The sequence below is a fragment of the Mesoplodon densirostris genome, chromosome 1, assembly GCF_025265405.1.
Source record: "Mesoplodon densirostris isolate mMesDen1 chromosome 1, mMesDen1 primary haplotype, whole genome shotgun sequence".
Lineage (NCBI taxonomy): Eukaryota > Metazoa > Chordata > Mammalia > Artiodactyla > Ziphiidae > Mesoplodon > Mesoplodon densirostris.
Window position 1 is genome coordinate 241,822,032 of NC_082661.1, and position 15,804 is coordinate 241,837,835.

Here is a 15,804-nt window from a genome sequence, read left to right on the forward strand (position 1 = left end):
GATTTGTTTTCAGGGCAGGTGTCATTTACAGGCCTGCAATGATTTTGAATATCAACTAACCATTAGCGCTGGGATTAAAGCTGCTGTTGCGTGAAACGGCCACAAGGTGGCAGAAGTTCTCCCTTACCAAATCTGGTTACTAGAGCAACAGAGCCTCAATGGAAGTCGTGTTCTAGATTGGAATTTAGAATGGAATGTGCCAGGAGAAAGCCCCTCAAGTTTGTCTCACTACTTCTTGTTCGTGTTTTTATTTATTTTTTTATTTTCTATTACAGCAAGTTTGATTACAATGTTTGGCTTGTTGTAGGTGTGGAAGATGTGGTTCTTTTACACATATACAGATGTCTGTTCTTCCTCGGATCCTTTTCCCATGTACGTTAGGATAGAATGTTGAGTAGTCTTCTCTTGGTATTCCATAGGTCTTTGGTGATTATATATGTCACCTGTGTTTGATTATGTCTGTTAACCCCAATATTGTAATGAAACCAATCCTCACACCTTTCCATTGGTGAACCCTAAGTTTGTTTAATGAATCTGTGATTGCCCTTCTCCGTGGAAATATCTGCCCTGGTATCCATTTTTAGGTAATACCTATAAGTGATATGATACGATATGTGTCTTTCACTTTCTGACTTACTCCAAGTCACGTGATTACCTCTAGACTCATCTACGGGGCTGCAAATGGCATTGTGTCCTTTTTTTCCTTGGCTTCTCTTCTGCCTTAGCGAGGTCCATTTTCAACAATGTGATTCCCTGAGGGTTGTGGATTAGCTGACCTGGGCGGCCTTACCCTGCCGGCCGGCCCTTCCCAGGTGTGCCTGGTTGAGGTCAATATAAACAGCGCTCCAGGCAGCAATAGCCCCTGAAGTTGTGCCTGACTCCATATTCTCTGCCCCGTCAGCAGTCTCGGGGCTGTGCTGGTGGGAGGGAGTGAGGGGCCAAGGCTTTGTTGGTGGCCCCGTGTGAGTGGGGCTCTGCTGGCCTTTCTGCAGGAGTTGCCAGGCTGCCACCTGTAAAGAAGAGGATGTGTCACCCATACCTTCCGATGGAATTTCTCTCCGGACAGAGGTGAGGAAGGATAAAAGCAGTGAGGGCCGGGACAGGAGGGGTATCTCAGGCAGGGCAATAGAAAGCTTCCAGAAGAGCGCCCGGGGCCAGGACCATCCTGGCTGGCCTGCAGGCACCAAGTTGGCCTGCGTGCTGTTGCTGGTGTGGCTCCACGGCCCTTCCTCTAGGCTTTCAAGCCCTTGTACATATTCAGGTGTTTTACCTGGGAAGGGTGGGAACAGTTCAGCAGCAGCTGGCCTGGGGCTCAGCTCACGTTTACTCACAGATGCCTCAGCACGGTCCCCCAGCTTTGCAATGAGGACGCTCCTTGCATGGGGGGTGGGTTGCTGGCTGTATGGGAGGTGATTCCCCACCTCTGACCAATTTCAGAATTGTTTACCGCTGGAGCAAGTGCCCTGATAAGGTTTCCCTCTGTATAACTGGTGGGTTCAGGTTTTTTTTTCTTTTATGGTTCAAGTTAGATTTGATTCCTCTTTTATGTATTTATAGATATAAGCATGGAAAGAATTCATTCCTATAAATACATCTGTGTGAACGGAAGAACTTTTTTCTGTTTTATTTTAAAATTTTATTTTTTAACATTTTGAAATTTAATTTTATTTATTTTTTTATACAGCAGGTTATTATTAGTTATGTGTTTTATGCATATACATGTATACAGGTCAATCCCAATCTCCCAACTCATCCCACCACCACCACCCCATGGCTTCCCACACTTGGTGTCCATACGTTTGTTCTCTACCTCTGTGTCTCTATTTCTTCCCTGAAAACGAGTTCATCTGTACCATTTTTTAGGTTCCACATATATGCATTAATATACAATATTTGTTTTCCTCTTTCTGGCTTACTTCATTCTGTATGACAGTCTCTAGATCCATCGATGTCTCTACAAATGACCCAGTTTCATTCCCTTTTATGGCTGAGTAGTATTCCATTTTATATATGTACCACATCTTTATCCATTCATCTGTCTGTGGGCATTTAGGTTGCTTGCATTACCTGGCTATTGTAAATAGTGCTGCAATGAACATTGTGGTGAATGTGCCTTTTTGATTTATGGTTTTCTCTGGGTATATGCCCAGAAGTGGGATTGCTGGATCAGATGGTAATTCTATTTCTAGTTTTTTTAAGGAAACTCCATACTGTTCTCCATAGTGACTGTATCAATTTACATCCCCACCAATAGTGGAAGAGGGCTCCTTTTGTCCACACCCTCCCCAGAATTTGTTGTTTGTAGATTTTCTGATGATGCCGATTCTAACAGGTGTGAGGTGATACCTCATTGTAGTTTTGATTTGCATTTCTCTAATAATTAGTGCTGTTGAGCAGCTTTTCATGTGCGTCTTGGCCATCTCTGTGTCTTCTTTGAAGAAACGTCTCTTTAGATCTTCTGCCCATTATTGTATTGGGTTGTTTGTTTTTTTAATATTAAGCTGCATGAGCTGTTTATATATATATATTGGAGATTAAATCTTTGTCCATTGATTCATTTGCAACGATTTTCGCCCATTCTGAGGGATGCCTTATTCCATTCCCGTTTTTTTAACAAAAAAGGAAAGAAAGAAAAAGAAGCAGAACACTAATGTGCGTAAAATATGCCTTTTGAAATGGTCGTTTTGAAATATGGACGTCCTTTGAATTTTTTGGTCGATATGTGACCCCACGATTTGTTTTCAGGGCAGGTGTCATTTACAGGCCTGCAATGATTTTGAATATCAACTAACCATTAGCGCTGGGATTAAAGCTGCTCTTGCGTGAAACGGCCACAAGGTGGCAGAAGTTCTCCCTTACCAAATCTGGTTACTAGAGCAACAGAGCCTCAATGGAAGTCATGTTCTAGATTGGAATTTAGAATGGAATGTGCCAGGAGAAAGCCCCTCAAGTTTGTCTCACTACTTCTTGTTCGTGTTTTTATTTATTTTTTTATTTTCTATTACAGCAAGTTTGATTACAATGTTTGGCTTGTTGTAGGTGTGGAAGATGTGGTTCTTTTACACATATTCAGATGTCTGTTCTTCCTGGGATCCTTTTCCCATGTACGTTAGGATAGAATGTTGAGTAGTCTTCTCTTGGTATTCCGTAGGTCTTTGGTGATTATATATGTCACCTGTGTTTGATTATGTCTGTTAACCCCGATATCGTAATGAAACCAATCCTCACACCTTTCCATTGGTGAACCCTAAGTTTGTTTAATGAATCTGTGATTGCCCTTCTCCGTGGAAGTATCTGCCCTGGTATCCATTTTTAGGTAATACCTATAAGTGATATGATACGATATGTGTCTTTCACTTTCTGACTTACTCCAAGTCACGTGATTACCTCTAGACTCATCTACGGGGCTGCAAATGGCATTGTGTCCTTTTTTTCCTTGGCTTCTCTTCTGCCTTAGCGAGGTCCATTTTCAACAATGTGATTCCTGAGGGTTGTGGATTAGCTGACTTGGGCAGCCTTACCCTGCCGGCCAGCCCTCCCCATGTGTGCCTGGTTGAGGTCAATATAAACAGCGCTCCAGGCAGCAATAGCCCCTGAAGTTGTGCCTGACTCCATATTCTCTTCCCCGTCAGCAGTCTCGGGGCTGTGCTGGTGGGAGGGAGTGAGGGGCCAAGGCTATGTTGGTGGCCCGGTGTGAGTGGGGCTCTGCTGGCCTTTCTGCAGGAGTTGCCAGGCTGCCACCTGTAAAGAAGAGGATGTGTCACCCATACCTTCCGATGGAATTTCTCTCCGGACAGAGGTGAGGAAGGAAAAAAGCAGTGGGGGCCGGGACAGGAGGGGTATCTCAGGCAGGGCAATAGAAAGCTTCCAGAAGCGCGCCCGGGGCCAGGACCATCCTGGCTGGCCTGCAGGCACCAAGTTGGCCTGCGTGCTGTCGCTGGTGTGGCTCCACGGCCCTTCCTCTAGGCTTTCAAGCCCTTGTATATATTCAGGTGTTTTACCTGGGAAGGGTGGGAACAGTTCAGCAGCAGCTGGCCTGGGGCTCAGCTCACGTTTACTCACAGATGCCTCAGCACGGTCCCCCAGCTTTGCAATGAGGACGCTCCTTGCATGGGGGGTGGGTTGCTGGCTGTATGGGAGGTGATTCCCCACCTCTGACCAATTTCAGAATTGTTTACCGCTGGAGCAAGTGCCCTGATAGGGTTTCCCTCTGTATAACTGGTGGGTTCAGGTTTTTTTTTCTTTTATGGTTCAAGTTAGATTTGATTCCTCTTTTATGTATTTATAGATATAAGCATGGAAATAATTCATTCCTATAAATACATCTGTGTGAAGGGAAGAACTTTTTTCTGTTTTATTTTAAAATTTAATTTTTTAACATTTTGAAATTTAATTGTATTTATTTTTTTATACAGCAGGTTATTATTAGTTATGTGTTTTATGCATATACATGTATACAGGTCAATCCCAATCTCGCAACTCATCCCACCACCACCACCCCATGGCTTCCCACACTTGGTGTCCATACGTTTGTTCTCTACCTCTGTGTCTCTATTTCTTCCCTGAAAACCAGTTCATCTGTACCATTTTTTAGGTTCCACATATATGCATTAATATACAATATTTGTTTTCCTCTTTCTGGCTTACTTCATTCTGTATGACAGTCTCTAGATCCATCGATGTCTCTACAAATGACCCAGTTTCATTCCCTTTTATGGCTGAGTAATATTCCATTTTATATGTGTACCACATCTTTATCCATTCATCTGTCTGTGGGCATTTAGGTTGCTTGCATTACCTGGCTATTGTAAATAGTGCTGCAATGAACATTGTGGTGAATGTGCCTTTTTGATTTATGGTTTTCTGTGGGTATATGCCCAGAAGTGGGATTGCTGGATCAGATGGTAATTCTATTTCTAGTTTTTTTAAGGAAACTCCATACTGTTCTCCATAGTGACTGTAGCAATTTACATCCCCACCAATAGTGGAAGAGGGCTCCTTTTGTCCACACCCTCCCCAGAATTTGTTGTTTGTAGATTTTCTGATGATGCCGATTCTAACAGGTGTGAAGTGATACCTCATTGTAGTTTTGATTTGCATTTCTCTAATAATTAGTGCTGTTGAGCAGCTTTTCATGGGCGTCTTGGCCATCTCTGTGTCTTCTTTGAAGAAACGTCTCTTTAGATCTTCTGCCCATTTTTGTATTGGGTTGTTTGTTTTTTTAAAAATAAGCTGCATGAGCTGTTTATATATATATTGGAGATTAAACCTCTGTCCATTGATTCATTTGCAACAATTTTCTCCCATTCTGAGGGATGCCTTTTTCCATTCCCGTTTTTTTAACAAAAAAGGAAAGAAAGAAAAAGAAGCAGAACACTAATGTGCGTAAAATATGCCTTTTGAAATGGTCGTTTTGAAATATGGACGTCCTTTGAATTTTTTGGTCGATATGTGACCCAAGGATTTGTTTTCAGGGCAGGTGTCATTTACAGGCCTGCAATAATTTTGAATATCAACTAACCATTAGCGCTGGGATTAAAGCTGCTGTTGCGTGAAACGGCCACAAGGTGGCAGCAGTTCTCCATTACCAAATCTGGTTACTAGAGCAACAGAGCCTCAATGGAAGTCGTGTTCTAGATTGGAATTTAGAATGGAATGTGCCAGGAGAAAGCCCCTCAAGTTTGTCTCACTACTTCTTGTTCGTGTTTTTACTTTTTTTTTCTATTACAGCAAGTTTGATTACAATGTTTGGCTTGTTGTAGGTGTGGAAGATGTGGTTCTTTTACACATATACAGATGTCTGTTCTTCCTGGGATCCTTTTCCCATGTACGTTAGGACAGAATGTTGAGTAGTCTTCTCTTGGTATTCCGTAGGTCTTTGGTGATTATATATGTCACCTGTGTTTGATTATGTCTGTTAACCCCGATATCGTAATGAAACCAATCCTCACACCTTTCCATTGGTGAACCCTAAGTTTGTTTAATGAATCTGTGATTGCCCTTCTCCGTGGAAATATCTGCCCTGGTATCCATTTTTAGGTAATACCTATAAGTGATATGATACGATATGTGTCTTTCACTTTCTGACTTACTCCAAGTCACGTGATTACCTCTAGACTCATCTACGGGGCTGCAAATGGCATTGTGTCCTTTTTTTCCTTGGCTTCTCTTCTGCCTTAGCGAGGTCCATTTTCAACAATGTGATTCCCTGAGGGTTGTGGATTAGCTGACCTGGGCAGCCTTACCCTGCCGGCCGGCCCTCACCATGTGTGCCTGGTTGAGGTCAATATAAACAGCGCTCCAGGCAGCAATAGCCCCTGAAGTTGTGCCTGACTCCATATTCTCTTCCCCGTCAGCAGTCTCGGGGCTGTGCTAGTGGGAGGGAGTGAGGGGCCAAGGCTTTGTTGGTGGCCCAGTGTGAGTGGGGCTCTGCTGGCCTTTCTGCAGGAGTTGCCAGGCTGCCACCTGTAAAGAAGAGGATGTGTCACCCATACCTTCCGATGGAATTTCTCTCCGGACAGAGGTGAGGAAGGATAAAAGCAGTGAGGGCCGGGACAGGAGGGGTATCTCAGGCAGGGCAATAGAAAGCTTCCAGAAGAGCGCCCGGGGCCAGGACCATCCTGGCTGGCCTGCAGGCACCAAGTTGGCCTGCGTGCTGTTGCTGGTGTGGCTCCACGGCCCTTCCTCTAGGCTTTCAAGCCCTTGTACATATTCAGGTGTTTTACCTGGGAAGGGTGGGAACAGTTCAGCAGCAGCTGGCCTGGGGCTCAGCTCACGTTTACTCACAGATGCCTCAGCACGGTCCCCCAGCTTTGCAATGAGGACGCTCCTTGCATGGGGGGTGGGTTGCTGGCTGTATGGGAGGTGATTCCCCACCTCTGACCAATTTCAGAATTGTTTACCGCTGGAGCAAGTGCCCTGATAGGGTTTCCCTCTGTATAACTGGTGGGTTCAGGTTTTTTTTTCTTTTATGGTTCAAGTTAGATTTGATTCCTCTTTTATGTATTTATAGATATAAGCATGGAAAGAATTCATTCCTATAAATACATCTGTGTGAAGGGAAGAACTTTTTTCTGTTTTATTTTAAAATTTTATTTTTTAACATTTTGAAATTTAATTGTATTTATTTTTTTATACAGCAGGTTATTATTAGTTATGTGTTTTATGCATATACATGTATACAGGTCAATCCCAATCTCCCAACTCATCCCACCACCACCACCCCATGGCTTCCCACACTTGGTGTCCATACGTTTGTTCTCTACCTCTGTGTCTCTATTTCTTCCCTGAAAACCAGTTCATCTGTACCATTTTTTAGGTTCCACATATATGCATTAATATACAATATTTGTTTTCCTCTTTCTGGCTTACTTCATTCTGTATGACAGTCTCTAGATCCATCGATGTCTCTACAATGACCCAGTTTCATTCCTTTTTATGGCTGAGTAATATTCCATTTTATATATATACCACATCTTTATCCATTCATCTGTCTGTGGGCATTTAGGTTGCTTGCATTACCTGGCTATTGTAAATAGTGCTGCAATGAACATTGTGGTGAATGTGCCTTTTTGATTTATGGTTTTCTCTGGGTATATGCCCAGAAGTGAGATTGCTGGATCAGATGGTAATTCTATTTCTAGTTTTTTTAAGGAAACTCCATACTGTTCTCCATAGTGACTGTATCAATTTACATCCCCACCAATAGTGGAAGAGGGCTCCTTTTGTCCACACCCTCCCCAGAATTTGTTGTTTGTAGATTTTCTGATGATGCCGATTCTAACAGGTGTGAGGTGATACCTCATTGTAGTTTTGATTTCCATTTCTCTAATAATTAGTGCTGTTGAGCAGCTTTTCATGGGCGTCTTGGCCATCTCTGTGTGTTCTTTGAAGAAACGTCTCTTTAGATCTTCTGCCCATTTTTGTATTGGGTTGTTTGTTTTTTTAATATTAAGCTGCATGAGCTGTTTATATATATATTGCAGATTAAACCTTTGTCCATTGATTCATTTGCAACGATTTTCGCCCGTTCTGAGGGATGCCTTATTCCATTCCCGTTTTTTTAACAAAAAAGGAAAGAAAGAAAAAGAAGCAGAACACTAATGTGCGTAAAATATGCCTTTTGAAATGGTCGTTTTGAAATATGGACGTCCTTTGAATTTTTTGGTCGATATGTGACCCCAGGATTTGTTTTCAGGGCAGGTGTCATTTACAGGCCTGCAATGATTTTGAATATCAACTAACCATTAGCGCTGGGATTAAAGCTGCTGTTGCGTGAAACGGCCACAAGGTGGCAGAAGTTCTCCCTTACCAAATCTGGTTACTAGAGCAACAGAGCCTCAATGGAAGTCGTGTTCTAGATTGGAATTTAGAATGGAATGTGCCAGGAGAAAGCCCCTCAAGTTTGTCTCACTACTTCTTGTTCGTGTTTTTATTTATTTTTTTATTTTCTATTACAGCAAGTTTGATTACAATGTTTGGCTTGTTGTAGGTGTGGAAGATGTGGTTCTTTTACACATATACAGATGTCTGTTCTTCCTCGGATCCTTTTCCCATGTACGTTAGGATAGAATGTTGAGTAGTCTTCTCTTGGTATTCCATAGGTCTTTGGTGATTATATATGTCACCTGTGTTTGATTATGTCTGTTAACCCCAATATTGTAATGAAACCAATCCTCACACCTTTCCATTGGTGAACCCTAAGTTTGTTTAATGAATCTGTGATTGCCCTTCTCCGTGGAAATATCTGCCCTGGTATCCATTTTTAGGTAATACCTATAAGTGATATGATACGATATGTGTCTTTCACTTTCTGACTTACTCCAAGTCACGTGATTACCTCTAGACTCATCTACGGGGCTGCAAATGGCATTGTGTCCTTTTTTTCCTTGGCTTCTCTTCTGCCTTAGCGAGGTCCATTTTCAACAATGTGATTCCCTGAGGGTTGTGGATTAGCTGACCTGGGCGGCCTTACCCTGCCGGCCGGCCCTTCCCAGGTGTGCCTGGTTGAGGTCAATATAAACAGCGCTCCAGGCAGCAATAGCCCCTGAAGTTGTGCCTGACTCCATATTCTCTGCCCCGTCAGCAGTCTCGGGGCTGTGCTGGTGGGAGGGAGTGAGGGGCCAAGGCTTTGTTGGTGGCCCCGTGTGAGTGGGGCTCTGCTGGCCTTTCTGCAGGAGTTGCCAGGCTGCCACCTGTAAAGAAGAGGATGTGTCACCCATACCTTCCGATGGAATTTCTCTCCGGACAGAGGTGAGGAAGGATAAAAGCAGTGAGGGCCGGGACAGGAGGGGTATCTCAGGCAGGGCAATAGAAAGCTTCCAGAAGAGCGCCCGGGGCCAGGACCATCCTGGCTGGCCTGCAGGCACCAAGTTGGCCTGCGTGCTGTTGCTGGTGTGGCTCCACGGCCCTTCCTCTAGGCTTTCAAGCCCTTGTACATATTCAGGTGTTTTACCTGGGAAGGGTGGGAACAGTTCAGCAGCAGCTGGCCTGGGGCTCAGCTCACGTTTACTCACAGATGCCTCAGCACGGTCCCCCAGCTTTGCAATGAGGACGCTCCTTGCATGGGGGGTGGGTTGCTGGCTGTATGGGAGGTGATTCCCCACCTCTGACCAATTTCAGAATTGTTTACCGCTGGAGCAAGTGCCCTGATAGGGTTTCCCTCTGTATAACTGGTGGGTTCAGGTTTTTTTTTCTTTTATGGTTCAAGTTAGATTTGATTCCTCTTTTATGTATTTATAGATATAAGCATGGAAAGAATTCATTCCTATAAATACATCTGTGTGAAGGGAAGAACTTTTTTCTGTTTTATTTTAAAATTTTATTTTTTAACATTTTGAAATTTAATTGTATTTATTTTTTTATACAGCAGGTTATTATTAGTTATGTGTTTTATGCATATACATGTATACAGGTCAATCCCAATCTCCCAACTCATCCCACCACCACCACCCCATGGCTTCCCACACTTGGTGTCCATACGTTTGTTCTCTACCTCTGTGTCTCTATTTCTTCCCTGAAAACCAGTTCATCTGTACCATTTTTTAGGTTCCACATATATGCATTAATATACAATATTTGTTTTCCTCTTTCTGGCTTACTTCATTCTGTATGACAGTCTCTAGATCCATCGATGTCTCTACAAATGACCCAGTTTCATTCCCTTTTATGGCTGAGTAGTATTCCATTTTATATATGTACCACATCTTTATCCATTCATCTGTCTGTGGGCATTTAGGTTGCTTGCATTACCTGGCTATTGTAAATAGTGCTGCAATGAACATTGTGGTGAATGTGCCTTTTTGATTTATGGTTTTCTCTGGGTATATGCCCAGAAGTGGGATTGCTGGATCAGATGGTAATTCTATTTCTAGTTTTTTTAAGGAAACTCCATACTGTTCTCCATAGTGACTGTATCAATTTACATCCCCACCAATAGTGGAAGAGGGCTCCTTTTGTCCACACCCTCCCCAGAATTTGTTGTTTGTAGATTTTCTGATGATGCCGATTCTAACAGGTGTGAGGTGATACCTCATTGTAGTTTTGATTTGCATTTCTCTAATAATTAGTGCTGTTGAGCAGCTTTTCATGTGCGTCTTGGCCATCTCTGTGTCTTCTTTGAAGAAACGTCTCTTTAGATCTTCTGCCCATTATTGTATTGGGTTGTTTGTTTTTTTAATATTAAGCTGCATGAGCTGTTTATATATATATATTGGAGATTAAATCTTTGTCCATTGATTCATTTGCAACGATTTTCGCCCATTCTGAGGGATGCCTTATTCCATTCCCGTTTTTTTAACAAAACAGGAAAGAAAGAAAAAGAAGCAGAACACTAATGTGCGTAAAATATGCCTTTTGAAATGGTCGTTTTGAAATATGGACGTCCTTTGAATTTTTTGGTCGATATGTGACCCCACGATTTGTTTTCAGGGCAGGTGTCATTTACAGGCCTGCAATGATTTTGAATATCAACTAACCATTAGCGCTGGGATTAAAGCTGCTGTTGCGTGAAACGGCCACAAGGTGGCAGAAGTTCTCCCTTACCAAATCTGGTTACTAGAGCAACAGAGCCTCAATGGAAGTCATGTTCTAGATTGGAATTTAGAATGGAATGTGCCAGGAGAAAGCCCCTCAAGTTTGTCTCACTACTTCTTGTTCGTGTTTTTATTTATTTTTTTATTTTCTATTACAGCAAGTTTGATTACAATGTTTGGCTTGTTGTAGGTGTGGAAGATGTGGTTCTTTTACACATATTCAGATGTCTGTTCTTCCTGGGATCCTTTTCCCATGTACGTTAGGATAGAATGTTGAGTAGTCTTCTCTTGATATTCCGTAGGTCTTTGGTGATTATATATGTCACCTGTGTTTGATTATGTCTGTTAACCCCGATATCGTAATGAAACCAATCCTCACACCTTTCCATTGGTGAACCCTAAGTTTGTTTAATGAATCTGTGATTGCCCTTCTCCGTGGAAGTATCTGCCCTGGTATCCATTTTTAGGTAATACCTATAAGTGATATGATACGATATGTGTCTTTCACTTTCTGACTTACTCCAAGTCACGTGATTACCTCTAGACTCATCTACGGGGCTGCAAATGGCATTGTGTCCTTTTTTTCCTTGGCTTCTCTTCTGCCTTAGCGAGGTCCATTTTCAACAATGTGATTCCTGAGGGTTGTGGATTAGCTGACTTGGGCAGCCTTACCCTGCCGGCCAGCCCTCCCCATGTGTGCCTGGTTGAGGTCAATATAAACAGCGCTCCAGGCAGCAATAGCCCCTGAAGTTGTGCCTGACTCCATATTCTCTTCCCCGTCAGCAGTCTCGGGGCTGTGCTGGTGGGAGGGAGTGAGGGGCCAAGGCTATGTTGGTGGCCCGGTGTGAGTGGGGCTCTGCTGGCCTTTCTGCAGGAGTTGCCAGGCTGCCACCTGTAAAGAAGAGGATGTGTCACCCATACCTTCCGATGGAATTTCTCTCCGGACAGAGGTGAGGAAGGAAAAAAACAGTGGGGGCCGGGACAGGAGGGGTATCTCAGGCAGGGCAATAGAAAGCTTCCAGAAGAGCGCCCGGGGCCAGGACCATCCTGGCTGGCCTGCAGGCACCAAGTTGGCCTGCGTGCTGTCGCTGGTGTGGCTCCACGGCCCTTCCTCTAGGCTTTCAAGCCCTTGTACATATTCAGGTGTTTTACCTGGGAAGGGTGGGAACAGTTCAGCAGCAGCTGGCCTGGGGCTCAGCTCACGTTTACTCACAGATGCCTCAGCACGGTCCCCCAGCTTTGCAATGAGGACGCTCCTTGCATGGGGGGTGGGTTGCTGGCTGTATGGGAGGTGATTCCCCACCTCTGACCAATTTCAGAATTGTTTACCGCTGGAGCAAGTGCCCTGATAGGGTTTCCCTCTGTATAACTGGTGGGTTCAGGTTTTTTTTTCTTTTATGGTTCAAGTTAGATTTGATTCCTCTTTTATGTATTTATAGATATAAGCATGGAAATAATTCATTCCTATAAATACATCTGTGTGAAGGGAAGAACTTTTTTCTGTTTTATTTTAAAATTTTATTTTTTAACATTTTGAAATTTAATTGTATTTATTTTTTTATACAGCAGGTTATTATTAGTTATGTGTTTTATGCATATACATGTATACAGGTCAATCCCAATCTCGCAACTCATCCCACCACCACCACCCCATGGCTTCCCACACTTGGTGTCCATACGTTTGTTCTCTACCTCTGTGTCTCTATTTCTTCCCTGAAAACCAGTTCATCTGTACCATTTTTTAGGTTCCACATATATGCATTAATATACAATATTTGTTTTCCTCTTTCTGGCTTACTTCATTCTGTATGACAGTCTCTAGATCCATCGATGTCTCTACAAATGACCCAGTTTCATTCCATTTTATGGCTGAGTAATATTCCATTTTATATGTGTACCACATCTTTATCCATTCATCTGTCTGTGGGCATTTAGGTTGCTTGCATTACCTGGCTATTGTAAATAGTGCTGCAATGAACATTGTGGTGAATGTGCCTTTTTGATTTATGGTTTTCTGTGGGTATATGCCCAGAAGTGGGATTGCTGGATCAGATGGTAATTCTATTTCTAGTTTTTTTAAGGAAACTCCATACTGTTCTCCATAGTGACTGTAGCAATTTACATCCCCACCAATAGTGGAAGAGGGCTCCTTTTGTCCACACCCTCCCCAGAATTTGTTGTTTGTAGATTTTCTGATGATGCCGATTCTAACAGGTGTGAGGTGATACCTCATTGTAGTTTTGATTTGCATTTCTCTAATAATTAGTGCTGTTGAGCAGCTTTTCATGGGCGTCTTGGCCATCTCTGTGTCTTCTTTGAAGAAACGTCTCTTTAGATCTTCTGCCCATTTTTGTATTGGGTTGTTTGTTTTTTTAAAAATAAGCTGCATGAGCTGTTTATATATATATTGGAGATTAAACCTCTGTCCATTGATTCATTTGCAACAATTTTCTCCCATTCTGAGGGATGCCTTTTTCCATTCCCGTTTTTTTAACAAAAAAAGAAAGAAAGAAAAAGAAGCAGAACACTAATGTGCGTAAAATATGCCTTTTGAAATGGTCGTTTTGAAATATGGACGTCCTTTGAATTTTTTGGTCGATATGTGACCCAAGGATTTGTTTTCAGGGCAGGTGTCATTTACAGGCCTGCAATAATTTTGAATATCAACTAACCATTAGCGCTGGGATTAAAGCTGCTGTTGCGTGAAACGGCCACAAGGTGGCAGCAGTTCTCCATTACCAAATCTGGTTACTAGAGCAACAGAGCCTCAATGGAAGTCGTGTTCTAGATTGGAATTTAGAATGGAATGTGCCAGGAGAAAGCCCCTCAAGTTTGTCTCACTACTTCTTGTTCGTGTTTTTACTTTTTTTTTCTATTACAGCAAGTTTGATTACAATGTTTGGCTTGTTGTAGGTGTGGAAGATGTGGTTCTTTTACACATATACAGATGTCTGTTCTTCCTGGGATCCTTTTCCCATGTACGTTAGGACAGAATGTTGAGTAGTCTTCTCTTGGTATTCCGTAGGTCTTTGGTGATTATATATGTCACCTGTGTTTGATTTTGTCTGTTAACCCCGATATCGTAATGAAACCAATCCTCACACCTTTCCATTGGTGAACCCTAAGTTTGTTTAATGAATCTGTGATTGCCCTTCTCCGTGGAAGTATCTGCCCTGGTATCCATTTTTAGGTAATACCTATAAGTGATATGATACGATATGTGTCTTTCACTTTCTGACTTACTCCAAGTCACGTGATTACCTCTAGACTCATCTACGGGGCTGCAAATGGCATTGTGTCCTTTTTTCCTTGGCTTCTCTTCTGCCTTAGCGAGGTCCATTTTCAACAATGTGATTCCCTGAGGGTTGTGGATTAGCTGACCTGGGCAGCCTTACCCTGCCGGCCGGCCCTCACCATGTGTGCCTGGTTGAGGTCAATATAAACAGCGCTCCAGGCAGCAATAGCCCCTGAAGTTGTGCCTGACTCCATATTCTCTGCCCCGTCAGCAGTCTCGGGGCTGTGCTAGTGGGAGGGAGTGAGGGGCCAAGGCTTTGTTGGTGGCCCAGTGTGAGTGGGGCTCTGCTGGCCTTTCTGCAGGAGTTGCCAGGCTGCCACCTGTAAAGAAGAGGATGTGTCACCCATACCTTCCGATGGAATTTCTCTCCGGACAGAGGTGAGGAAGGATAAAAGCAGTGAGGGCCGGGACAGGAGGGGTATCTCAGGCAGGGCAATAGAAAGCTTCCAGAAGAGCGCCCGGGGCCAGGACCATCCTGGCTGGCCTGCAGGCACCAAGTTGGCCTGCGTGCTGTTGCTGGTGTGGCTCCACGGCCCTTCCTCTAGGCTTTCAAGCCCTTGTACATATTCAGGTGTTTTACCTGGGAAGGGTGGGAACAGTTCAGCAGCAGCTGGCCTGGGGCTCAGCTCACGTTTACTCACAGATGCCTCAGCACGGTCCCCCAGCTTTGCAATGAGGACGCTCCTTGCATGGGGGGTGGGATGCTGGCTGTATGGGAGGTGATTCCCCACCTCTGACCAATTTCAGAATTGTTTACCGCTGGAGCAAGTGCCCTGATAGGGTTTCCCTCTGTATAACTGGTGGGTTCAGGTTTTTTTTTCTTTTATGGTTCAAGTTAGATTTGATTCCTCTTTTATGTATTTATAGATATAAGCATGGAAAGAATTCATTCCTATAAATACATCTGTGTGAAGGGAAGAACTTTTTCCTGTTTTATTTTAAAATTTTATTTTTTAACATTTTGAAATTTAATTGTATTTATTTTTTTATACAGCAGGTTATTATTAGTTATGTGTTTTATGCATATACATGTATACAGGTCAATCCCAATCTCGCAACTCATCCCACCACCACCACCCCATGGCTTCCCACACTTGGTGTCCATACGTTTGTTCTCTACCTCTGTGTCTCTATTTCTTCCCTGAAAACCAGTTCATCTGTACCATTTTTTAGGTTCCACATATATGCATTAATATACAATATTTGTTTTCCTCTTTCTGGCTTACTTCATTCTGTATGACAGTCTCTAGATCCATCGATGTCTCTACAAATGACCCAGTTTCATTCCCTTTTATGGCTGAGTAGTATTCCATTTTATATATGTACCACATCTTTATCCATTCATCTGTCTGTGGGCATTTAGGTTGCTTGCATTACCTGGCTATTGTAAATAGTGCTGCAATGAACATTGTGGTGAATGTGCCTTTTTGATTTATGGTTTTCTCTGGGTATATGCCCAGAAGTGGGATTGCTGGA